The sequence below is a fragment of the Rhipicephalus sanguineus genome, chromosome 4 (genome assembly GCF_013339695.2).
Source record: "Rhipicephalus sanguineus isolate Rsan-2018 chromosome 4, BIME_Rsan_1.4, whole genome shotgun sequence".
In the NCBI taxonomy this organism is placed as follows: domain Eukaryota; kingdom Metazoa; phylum Arthropoda; class Arachnida; order Ixodida; family Ixodidae; genus Rhipicephalus; species Rhipicephalus sanguineus.
The window spans coordinates 211,709,502-211,722,059 of record NC_051179.1 but is presented as its reverse complement, the minus strand read 5'-3'; positions in this window follow the sequence as shown (position 1 = coordinate 211,722,059).

Sequence of the window (12,558 nt, the reverse complement as noted above, 5' to 3'; positions counted from 1 at the left end):
GATCACGGCGTCTGAACAGTGCCAAAGCGTCGGAAACTTCGTCGCAGCGCCTGTTCCTGCGTCGTCGCTCTTACGGCGGGTAGAGATATTGACATAACAGTGCGCTTAACCATACACGGTTGTGAGTGGCGGTTCACAGCGCGCCGCGAAGCAGCCGCTCAGTGCGTTTTTCCTGATAATGCATTATTCGTCTAGAAATGATTAATTTATGTCGATTTTCGTGTTCAGTGTGTTCGAAAGTACGATATGGTGCTTATGGGTCCAATTTTCTCGAAATTTCTTCAGCTCTGTGACGCCCAAAGAGCCAGCATTCAGGTCGCTCCTTTTCCTCGTGACGATCCTCCAAAGCACAACATGGGCACGCGCAGGGCTAAGGCTGTCCGGCTTCTCCGACACACCAGGTACGAACCTCGCTCGGCTTGCCTCGTAGATGCCGCCCAGTATGACCTCTCGGCAAGATTCGCTTGCGCTGTCTTCGATAACAAGGTTTCGAACCTAAGATCCGCATCTTTCAATGACTATACTTCCTCGAGGGCCGAGCGGGCGGCCATAGCCTTCGCCCTCCTGGACGATAGCAGATTGCAGATCTACACAGACTACATCGGCGGTTACGGCCATTACTTCTGGCTCCATTTCAGTCAAAGCTTCTAAAATTCTGGGCAATACGATTATGTCCCCGCGGGCAATTACTTGATTTCCAGACAACTTGATTCTCAGTTAGATTCCCTCGCCAACTTCAATGATACTGCTCACTCTCGGGCGCGCTCTAACCCTCTGCGCCGGGGAGGACGCAGGTCTGCAGGATTGAAACGGGGAACGGAAAGACTTTTGTTCACCATTAATGAAGTCACCAAGCGCTATTAAATGGGCAGGCAGGCCTTTCCGCCCCCGCACGGTAAACTATGCAGGCCTCAGGCAATTAAATTTCGAATGTCGCAGACAAGGTCATATCGCAATTTGGATTTCCTCTGCATGAGTGCTCCCGACGCTTTCAAGTCTACCTGAAAGGACTGTGGGTTGGTTATCAACCTAGATCACATGCTCTGGTGGCGCTGCTCGTTACGGGCGTCGAATAAAGTGACCGAGGTGGAGTGGAGCTTTCTCATCAAGAGTTCCGAGCTTTTTCCACAACTCCCGGCTGTCGGAGAGCCCATGATGCCATGGTGAGGCTACGACTCCCCGTGCCCGCGTGGGAGTGGCCCGCAGTGCTGCTCTATGGGCGGCGCTTCTTAGGACCTGAATAAAGTTATTCGTCTATCTATCTATCTATCTATCTATCTATCTATCTATCTATCTATCTATCTATCTATCTATCTATCTATCTATCTATCTATCTATCTATCTATCTATCTATCTATCTATCTGTCTGTCTGTCTGTCTGTCTGTCTGTCTGTCTGTCTGTCTGTCTGTCTGTCTGTCTGTCTGTCTGTCTGTCTGTCTGTCTGTCTTCAGCTTTCCTGAAGCATTCCCTGCTGACTGGCACCAAAGAGAATTTTGATATATGTGAATGCATGGACTTGAAAGCCTGATCTGATATTTCCTGGAGATGTCTCTGCTAAGGACTTCCAACTTTTACATCAGGTTCACGTATGGGTGATTCCACGAGAAATCGAACATGCCTGTCCGGTCGATATTTTAGATGCGAAGTATCTTATGGCGGAGTTCAATCCGGTGGCGGTGGTGGTGGTGTTGTGCGGCGTGACCACCATTACTGCGCATGCGCATACCCTCTCCCCTCCCCCTCTCCACTTCCCCTCTCCCCTCCCCTTTTCCTCTCTTCCTCTGAAACGCGGGCTAAACATGCCGAAATTCTCTCCTGCGCAACGCCGCGATGAGCACCAGCGCATGTGCGTCCTCTCCCCCTCTCTCTCCTCTCCTACGCTGCCTCCCTCTCGCATGCCTGCCGACTGCGTTCCCCGCTCGCCCTGTGAGAATTAACGGCCAGGCTAGAGGGAAGACAAGACGCGCGTAGCTTTCCTCTTTGCGTTCCACGACGCGAGGTCGGTAGCATGCCCAAAGAACTCCATCGGAACGCGATCGTGCAAGTGCACCGGCTTCGCATCGCCTCATGGTCCCCTTTAGCACGAAATGGTGTAATTTTTTGTTTTGCCTTGGTTTTTTATATGTTATGTGGGCATATTAAAAGTGCACGGAACTGAAAATTTTATTTCTAAGAAACGCTCCCAGCGCGCCAAAAAAATATTTGAAAGTGGCGGCGCGGGTCTCCTGTTTTTGCTCACTGCAATGTTTTCGAATTTCACGGCCGAATATAACGCGAACTATAAACGATGTGTCGAAAATGCTTCTTGTCGGTTTTAATACGCATTGCTGTGAATTACGTCCAGGCTTTTTTATGCCGTCCTCAAAAGACAAAAATCTGAAAAAATGCCAAACACGGCCAAAATAAAAAAAAAAGGTGCTAAGTTTCAGGCGCCTTGGCACCTTTCCTATTTAAAACAGAAACTTGAAAACAGTGTCAAATATAGAAATGAGCCTTCGCAACATTTATACGGAAGGTAATGTTCCTACGGGCAGCACGAAAAGAGAAAGAAATAGTTTATTTATTTATTTATTTATTTATTTATTTATTTATTTATTTATTTATTTATTTATTCTATACTGCGGACTCGTGGTCCATGCAGGGTGGTTATTACAAATACAAATACAAAAGAAGTAGCAATGACACAACAATAATAAAGGGTGAAGAACGTTATTTTGCAGTTGGATCACATGTATCAGTAAGGCAGTTCCATTCACTAATGGTTCTCGGAAAATATGAAAACTTAAATAGGTCAGTGCGAGCAAAATATGGGGCTAAGGCGTTTGGGTGTTGGTGTCGAGTGGGCCTGCTAGTTAAGGGCGTCAAATACGGGGATGGATCTAGAGCTAGTTTTTTGTTCCAAAGTTGATAAAGAAATTCTAATCTAGCGTTTTGTCTTCGTGCCTCTAACAAGGGAATGTCATTGGTTTGCATTAAATCTGAGGGTGAGTCCAACGGGGAAAATTTGTTAAATATAAATCTAACAGCCTTTCTTTCAATACGTTCGAGAGAGTTAATATTACGCTTAGTGTAAGGGTCCCATACTATGCACGCGTACTCTAGTTTTGGTCGCACAAGGGCAGTGTAGCAGAGCAGTTTAACATTTGTGGGAGCAGTTTTAAGTTTATGTTTAAGCAGACATAGTTTGCGAAAGGCAGATGAACAAATATCATCAATATGGAGATTCCACGATAAGTTAGAAGTAAGTGTCACGCCGAGGTACTTGTAGAAGCTTACTTGTTGAAGTGGTGAAGACCCCAATATATAAGTATATGATATTTGATTTTTTTTTACGAGTTACTGGAAGGCAGACACATTTGCTCGGGTTAAGACACATTCCCCATTCATTACACCATTCATTTATATTGCACAGGCTACTGTTGAGGTCGTTGTAATCGTCATTGGAAGCGATTTCTTTAAACAAAACACAATCATCTGCAAACAATCTTATTTGTACACTAGGGTGGATAACATCAACAATATCATTGATGTACAATAGAAAAAGCAAAGGGCCTAACACACTGCCCTGTGGTACGCAAGATGTGACGGGAAGACAGTCTGAATGTTGACCCCCCACATCAACGTACTGTTTGCGGTTATTTAGAAATGCGGAAATCCATGAAACATATATTTCTGGTATACCTAATGTTCTAAGTTTAAAAACCAGTTTATTATGAGGAACTTTATCGAAAGCTTTACAGAAATCTAAGAAGAGCATATCTATCCTACCGTGCCTATCGAGGGTAAATGCAAGAGAACGAAACAATGAGACGAGTTGAGTTACGGTTGATAGTCCTTTCCGAAAGCCATGTTGATGTTTGGTCAATATTGAGCGCTCTTCGAGGAAGGTAGTTATACTAGTAGCTATGATGTGTTCGATGAGTTTGCAACATTGCGAAGTTAGGGAAATAGGGCGGTAATTTCCTAGTGCTAAGCGGTCTCCCTTTTTAAAGATTGGCACGATTCGGGCTGTCCTCCAGTCACTGGGCAGTTGTGAAGATAACAAAGAAGAGCGAAAAATAATAACCAAAAATTTTGCAACAGATAAAGCATATCGTCGTAGGAATACGTTCGGTATGTTATCAGGACCACACGATGCTTTGGCCTTCAAATTTAGCAACATAGATACCACACCAGGATAAGAAATAAAAAGTTGCGTCGGCATAAGGAAATGCTCTCGCGTTACATGCACAATTGAATTCGGAAGTGTTGAACACACTTTGGAAATATTGATTGAAATGCCGGGCAAATGTCCCTCTGATCCGTCACGTTGGTTCCCTCGTCTGATATTTGCGATACTGGTTTTTTTTTTCGCTGATAAAATTCCAGAATTTACTGGGGTCGCTTGCAATAAAGTTAGGTAACGAAGTTTTAAAGTAGTATTCTCTCGAGCTGTGCACAGCTAGAGCGAGGCTGTTTTGCGCATCACATACCGAATTAGCCGGTGCGTGTCTTTTTTTCAGTCGCTTAACTTTCCGCTTCATCTGAATAATGCTGCGAGTTATCCAAGGTGTTTGCCTGTTAACTTTTTTTACTCTTAGATGGCACAAAGTTATCTAAGCAAAAACAACACATTTCTTTGAATCGAGTCCAGAGTACGCTGACATCTGAATCGTCAAAATCGGTAAGGCATGTTTCCATATGTTGAATTATGTCTGCATCGTTAGCCCTGGAAAAGTCTTTAAAGTAGCGAAGTGACGGATTTTTACGGCTTGTTACTGGAACTAATGAAAATGAGACGCACACAAAGCTATGATCAGAGAGACCTTGCCCTACCTCTACAGCATATTCAGAGAAATTGCGCTTTAGAAACACAAGATCTAATATTGAGGCGGAATCGCCCTGTACGCGGGTAGGTACGTGAACAACTTGCAACAGGTCATGCATAAGCATAATATCAAATACAATGTTAATATGCTTTGAAGCGTTAATACCGGCATCAAGGCGCTCCCAGTCTACTCCAGGTAGGTTCAGGTCGCCAATCAATAAGACCTTTTTGCTCTCAAATTTAGCCATGTAATTTTTCACTGTGCTAAGGTATTCTGGAGTGACATCCGGCGGTCTGTAAAGCCCAATTACAACAAAACTATGACCCCAGCATGCAGCCCTAATACATAGGCATTCTGTGTCATCAAGCTCGTCTAATAAAACAGCATCGATACAATTTTTACCAATATAGCTACCCCTCCTCCCCTTGTGCGTCTGTCTTTACGAAAAACAGTGTACGATGGGGGAAAAACGTCATCATCGGGCAAATACTCATGCAGCCATGTCTCGGTAACAACCGTGATGTGTGGATCGTGTTGTAACAGAAGTACTTGAAACGCTTCAGTTTTGTTCACAATACTTCGGGTATTAATATTTAGAAGCCTTAGCTGCTTGCTACATGGCGGTGGGGTAGGTCATGTGTGTGTATTGGAAGAATGACGGTCTTCTGCCTTCACTCTCCTGTTTTGTAGTTCATCCCAATGAAATGTTTCTTTATCAACTATAAGCCTGTCATGAACTAAGAATACTTTTTTTCCTTGCTGCTTTTCGCTCTTAGCACTATCCCAGAGTAACTTCCGCTTCTTGAGCGTCGACTGTGAATAGTTAAAGAAGCGAGCTTTTTCAAAAAAGTTCATTTTCCAAAAATAAATTTAAAACACTGCGGTCACAATTTTGACGACAATTTTTATCGAACAGCGCTTATGTCAGTGAGCACACGGTTTTAATATCATATGTCCTCATTTCCTTTGTTCACGAGATAGAACTGGCCAAAATGACCCTTGCTGTGTGTGCTCACTTCAATGCGACTGATGGTTGCTATCAGCTTGCATTGTGCGTAAAACTACAGCTTTAATTATTCTGCTGCAGCAAAACTTTGCTCTGGTGGCCTTTTGTCAAGAAAAATGTGTTCTCAGATTTTATTTGTTTCTAGCGTGTGCGAACGTGGGCTGCTGCCGCCCTTAAAGGGCTAACGTGTACACAGTTTGCAGCCTACAACCTCGCCTAGAAGCATCAGAGGAAAGGTGGGCGCGCCTGTTCAAGATATCAATCGCTTCTTCTTCCTGAAGAAATGCTTGGTCTAACTCATCGCAGTTACATGTAGACAGGTTTTCCTTGACGAACTTAAAGCAATGTAAGCAGACCTCGCAGGTGTCGCCAAGATCCTTAGCCTATGACAGTAGCTTCTGGGGGTAGGCAACAAGAAGAGCAAGGAAAAAAAGTTTGCGCAACGAAATGTTTTTCTCAGCAATCTTCTTTTTGTGAACACGTAAGTAATCGGCACAGAATACTCGGACCTAGCCATGGGCCGCGCACATGGCGTGCAGTGATCGCAGCTAGACCGAGTCGAAACATTTATACTGAGCAGCGCCGCACACATTCTCTCACTTCTGCGCTGCTGTCATGAATGAGTTTCTAAAACTGCTCACGGTTTCACATTTTATGGCCAATGGTGTCTAAACGCTTTGGGCTGTGGTAGTTAAATTGTGGGCCACACTCGCTTTCAAAAATAAGGATAATGTCCATCTGGCGCCACCAGTGACCTCTGCTGTTCTCGACGTGGGAAAGCACTTTAGTAAAGTGCCAACAAAACATCATCAGTTGTGCAGCTTCGGGCACTTATGGCTTAATCATGCCGCACCGAACGTTTTCTAGCTGCTGAAACGCTGAGGTAAAGGCCGAGATGATACAGGAAGACGTTATCTGTGACGCCGAAAACATGTGATAGCGGAAAATGAAATAAACGACTCGGAAATGATTGAGCTAACTTTTTACAGATGTTGTTTAGGCACAGTGTGCGTCGAATGGGGAAGATGGTTAAAGCGTACAATGCACGTAATGGAAGGGAAGCAAGCAGGCAGTGAGTAAACAACTGCATAACAGCGCGCCTGCTGATTGTGGCATTTAGTTACAGATTAAGTTGGCCTTCGCTGCATACAGACGCTTTATTCTGTGTGCAAGTAGAGTTTTGACAAAGTCATCTAAACCATGTGCTCGCGGTGTCTCGCTTGCTTCTGATTAGCGAATACTGGCGGGATAAGTTGAGGTATTAAGCTGCAAACTGCGTACGCGTGAGCCCTTTAGAGGGCGGCAGCAGCCCACCTCCGCACACGCTAGACACAAATAAAATCTGAGAACACATTTTTCTTGAGGAATAGCCACCAGAGCAAGGTTTTGCTGCAGCAGAATAATTAAAAACTCAGATTTACGCACAATACAAGCTGATAACAACCATATGTCGCACTGAAGTGAGCACAAACAGCAAGGGTCACTTTGGTCCGTCAAATCTCGTGAACAAAGCAAATGAGGACGTAAATATTAAGACGGTGTTTTCACTGACATAAGCGCCTTTCGATAAAAAAATGTCCTCAAAAATCAGACTGGAGTTTTTCTTCGTTTATATTTTTTAATAGGCTTTTTGAACAATCTCGCTTCTTTAACTATTTTCTTCTTCTTTTCCGCTGCCTGTAGGAACACTATCTTCCGCATAAATGTTACGAAGGCTCATTGCTATACTTGACACTGTTTTAAAGTTTCTGTGTGAAATAGGAAAGGCGCCAAGGAGCATCAAAGTTAGCAAACTTTGTTAATTTAGACTACGTTTGCCATTTTTCACATTTTTTTTCCTTTTAAAGACGGCATAAAAAAGCACGGATGTAATTCACACTAATGCGTATTAAAACCAGAAAAACATTTTTCGACACATCATTTACAGTTCGCGTTATATTCCGCCGAGAATTCCGAAAACATTGTAGTGAGCAAGAACAGGAGGCCCACGCCGCCACCTTCGAATATTTTTTTGGCGCGCTTTGAGCCTTTCCTGGAAATAAAATTTTCGGTTCCGTGCACTTTGAATGTGCCCACATAACATATGAAAAACCCAGACAAAACAAAAATATCCACTGGACAGGCATGTTCGATCTCTCGTGGAATCACCCTTTAGAGTGCGGCAGCTGCCAAATTTCGCATACGCTAGGCACAAATGAAACCTCAGAACAAATTTTTCTTGACAAAAAGACACCAGAGCAAAGTTTTGATACAGCAGAATAATTAAAACTGAGATTTACGCACAATGCAAGCTGATAACAACATCAGTCGCACTAAAGTGAGCACACACAGCAAGTGTCACTTTGGCCTGTTATATATCTCGTGAAGAAAGCAAATGAGGACATATGATATTAAAACCGTGTGTTCACTGACATAAGCGCTGTTCGATGAAAAATGTTCGTCGAAATTGAGACCAGAGTTTTTTTATTTTATTTTTTGAAATGAACTTTTATGAAAAAACTTGCTTCTTTAACTATTTTTTCTTTTTTTTTTGCTCTGCGCGTAGAAAAATCACATGCCGTATAAATGTTGCAAGGCTCTTTTCTATATTTGACACTGTTTGCAAGTTTCTGTTTCAAATAGGAAAGGCACCAAGGCGTGTTAAACCTAGCACACTTTTTTGATTTCGGCCGTGTTTGCCATTCTTTCACATTTTTTTTTTCCTTTTGAGGACGGCATAAAAAAAAGCATGGATGTAATTCACAGTAATACGTATTAAAACCAGCAAAAGAATTCAAGTATTTTTTGGCGCGCTGGGAGCGTTTCTTGCAAATAACATTTTCGGTTCCGCGCACTTTGGATGTGCCCACATAATATATAAAAAACCCAAGCAAAACAAAAATATCGTCCGGACAGGCTTGTTCGATCTCTCGTGGGATCACCCGTGTGTGCAATAGAACGGGAAGGCTTATTATATGGCCATTTTCGGATCAAACCATTCGGTTATTTTTGCGGCGAGAACAAGGACGGGAAATAGAGATGTTAAGAAATAAGGCCAGGTTCTGGTTTTTTCCCATCCTTATTTGCGCTGTAAAAATTAACGTATACAAACTAGCCCGCATCTCGGCGCTTCTGCAGTCCATTTGGTTATGTTAGCCCGTGTGCTCTGTGCTCATCCAATCCCTGTGTTCTCATCGTTTTGCTTGCCGCGAGGTCGTGTTGTCATCCTTATTTAGCTTAGTATTCTTACGGCAGTACACTGCAACGCTGAACGGAGGACAAGAAATTAGGAGGGGTGGGACATACAAGATCCAAGTAGAAAACCGCGTTCCTTCTTTTGTTTTGTTCTTTATCTTCTATTGTCGCACAACACCCTCAGACAAAGACATGTGAAAAATGGAATAGTGTAGACGACGCCAAATAATCTTGCGCAATGCCCAGTACACCGGTATATTGCTGTCGACATGTGAGTGAATGTAAGATGTGTAACCCTGAAGCTTTCGCAACCTTTTCTATTCTTGCGAAGGAAAAGCAAAGACACAGACTCAGTGCAGTTGTCTAATTGCATGAAGGCTCAGTTGATGGAAAGCTCAAGCCTGGCCACCGTTTCCCGCATTGTTCTCTACCCTTGCTAAAGTAAACTTCACTACTGCAGATGCCAGATAAAGCCGTGTCAGACACGCTTTGGTACATTGACAGTGCACTGCCGCCAAAGAATAGGTTGCATTGTGCGCCACGGCAGCAAAAACTGTCTGACATAATCTGTGGAGGCAGAGGGGTATGTATGCGTATATAAAAGCAAGCAGAGGTGGTGACTGTTACAGTAGCAACAATATTAGGAGGAAAGCGTACAAATAGGCACAACACGTAGTGCATAGCAGGGCTGGGTGAAGGAAAGAAGGAAGGAAAATGAGAGAGAGGAAAGACAGGGATGTTAACCAGTTTGGCATAACCGGTATGCCACCCTGCACAGGGGGAAGGGATGGGGGAGTTTGAAAGAAGAGTACAGAAAGAGAGAGAGAGAGGGGGAACACACACGCACGCACATAACTTCACAGCGCAGAGCGGCAGTCTTGTGCGGTATGCGGCATCATTAGAAGTCTACAGCCGCTCATGTTGTTCTTAGGAATTTGAGCAATGACTTGGTTGCTTGAATTCTCGATGACGTTTCAGGATGACATTGAAGAATTGTTTTAAGCGTCGTCGTTCTGTTGTCGAGACGAGCACGAGCGAATAAGCGGGATTGTCTCTGCGCGGCGTAGCGAGAACAGTCGCAGAAGATATGCTGCAAGGTCTCCTCGGTGCCGCAGGCGTCGCAAAGAGCCTTCTCGGCCATCCCTATGCGAAACGAAGGCTGGGTGAAGGGTGAAAATGCTTTTATATGATATGGAGGTACGATAAAAGATGCCAACATTACAAGTATTTGAGATGCAGATAGAAGACGCTAGCAGAACAAACGTATCCAATGTGATACGTGCAATTTGTATGTTCTCAAGTTTGTATCAGCAATTGCTTATTACAGTTACTCATTACTAGTCCTAATTATTAGGGCTTTTGCAAGTTGGGAGTTGTCTTTTGATAAACTGCTCTCCGACGTCCAGTGCGCTCGTCGGGACGAGAGATGAGAGAAAGCGCCTGAAACGCGCAACAAATCTCTAATTCCGCTTGTGCTCGACAGATTCGACAATTTTTGCTGCAATCAATTCGTTGGACAATAAGTTCCGATACTGACGTCATTCGATGATTACTCGAAATAGTGGTTCAGGATCGCTTTCAATACAAACGCATACAAAAGATACATCAGGCATGAACAGCAACTCCACATGAGATTTTCATGGGCAGAGCTATTAAATATTTTTAGATAAAAGGCTTATATCCCACTGGTTGTTGTTGTGTACGTCCTACTGTTTCAGATACATTTAACGGCTCTCTTTGAGGCGTGTATACGCATTAGCGAAAATTTAATAAACTTGTGACTCAAATATGACTGTATTTTCTGTGTCTCGGTGACCGGAAATTTGACTAAAGTGTATATGAAGTTTTAGGGCATCGAAGTTGTGACTTGCAACATTACATTCTGTGCCACTGCCTTCCGTAATTCCTTCGCCGTGCCTTCGCGATGGCCGTTTATTCGAATTGGTTGTGCTATTTCGGCAATGCACTGCTCGCGACATAGAGAACATTGTAGCATGTAATTAACGCTTGAACTAGTGCAGGTAGGAGTAGACTTTTTGTGATGTGCAGGGTTAGGAATGCGCGCTTTGTCAGCGCAACCGAATATCCCGACGGCCATAAGTACACTGCCGAAGTAATAGACACAGACTCCAAAACCAGAATCGCATGCAGCGTATGCACGAAAGACTGGGAAATAGCGGAGGAAATAGCCACCGCACTGGCGCTGACAGATCAGGAATGCGAAGTCGTCCTACGTGACTCGCAAACAGCAGTAAAAAAACTAAGCTAAAGGTAGAATTTCCAAGGAACCCTGGCCATTTTGGCGAAAACGGACAGACCCGAAAGCGCAAGCTCGACCATCGTGTGGTTCACCGCTTCCGTCACCACGGAAGGTGATGCGCTCCCGAATCTAAACGAGACGGCACACCTGACGGCGCGAGACATGACCCGCCGCGCTGAACAGGGATGCGCCTTTTGCTCAATAGCGAGCACACCTCGCGCAGAACGGGATAGGCTCACTATGTATAATGACATAACAAAAGCATGTCTAAACAGCTCGAGGCGAACATCTTTCCTAACCCATTACACTTAAAACGGCTATACCCAGAAAAACATCAGGACGACACGTGCAAATTGTGCCAGGAAGGGTCAGCAATGCACAAACACATGCGGGAGTGTAATAATGTTATCAGAATGAAGGCAGTTACTCCGGAGACCATGTCGTCGAGGTGCTCCACCGCTCTGCGCAGCTCAGACCTCGGCATCCAAATAGTGGCAGTCCAGCAAGCTCGTGAGGCGGCGTTGAGGCAAGGCCTTGACGTTCCCCCGCGGGATACCATGTTGCGGTCGCGTTAAAGCTTCCCGGACGTTTAATAAAGTTGTATCTATCCATTCATACGTAATCACTTCCGGTGCCTTTGACTGTAGCCTCATTATGAAAGTGTTTAGAAATCTTACATTCAGGACCTGAAGAATCTGTCATGTGGGCGGTAAAATGACGGTTCATTGTTGCATGCACTAGCATATCTTTGCAGGTGCTATAACGACGACAGGTGAAGGTGACACTTGTTAATTCGGGAAACGCTTTTCTAAGGCGCTGTTCGTCTGCGATTATTGGTTTATATGAGATATAATACTTACCCTGGGGCACACAAGGCACATGTTGCCTTGACGAAGACAAGTCCACTTCTCGAAAGGTTGGCCCCGACGACATTTTCCGTTCAACAATTTCTTATCGCTTCAAAGCCTTCATCTTCCTCTGATGTTTTCCTCAATCGGAGGGTAGTTCTTTATAACGGGAAGTTGTAAGGCGTCACATCTCATGGCATGTCTCTTTTTTACAAAATGAATCATCTAATTAACATATATTTCCAATTAGTCTTTTTTATGAAAATATAGCAGGGGCAAAGTGTTTCTGCATCGAGCTTTTCAACCATCCCTTGTCCACTGCGCTGTTCATCATCACGAATCATGACGACATTTTGTATTTCGTCAAAGCTCGATAAAAGTCGTCCTCTGTCAAATGCGAGGGCTCAAAAGAGCCCTGGAAAATTACTCGCGTGGGCCAAACAGTTATTTTGACGTGTTCA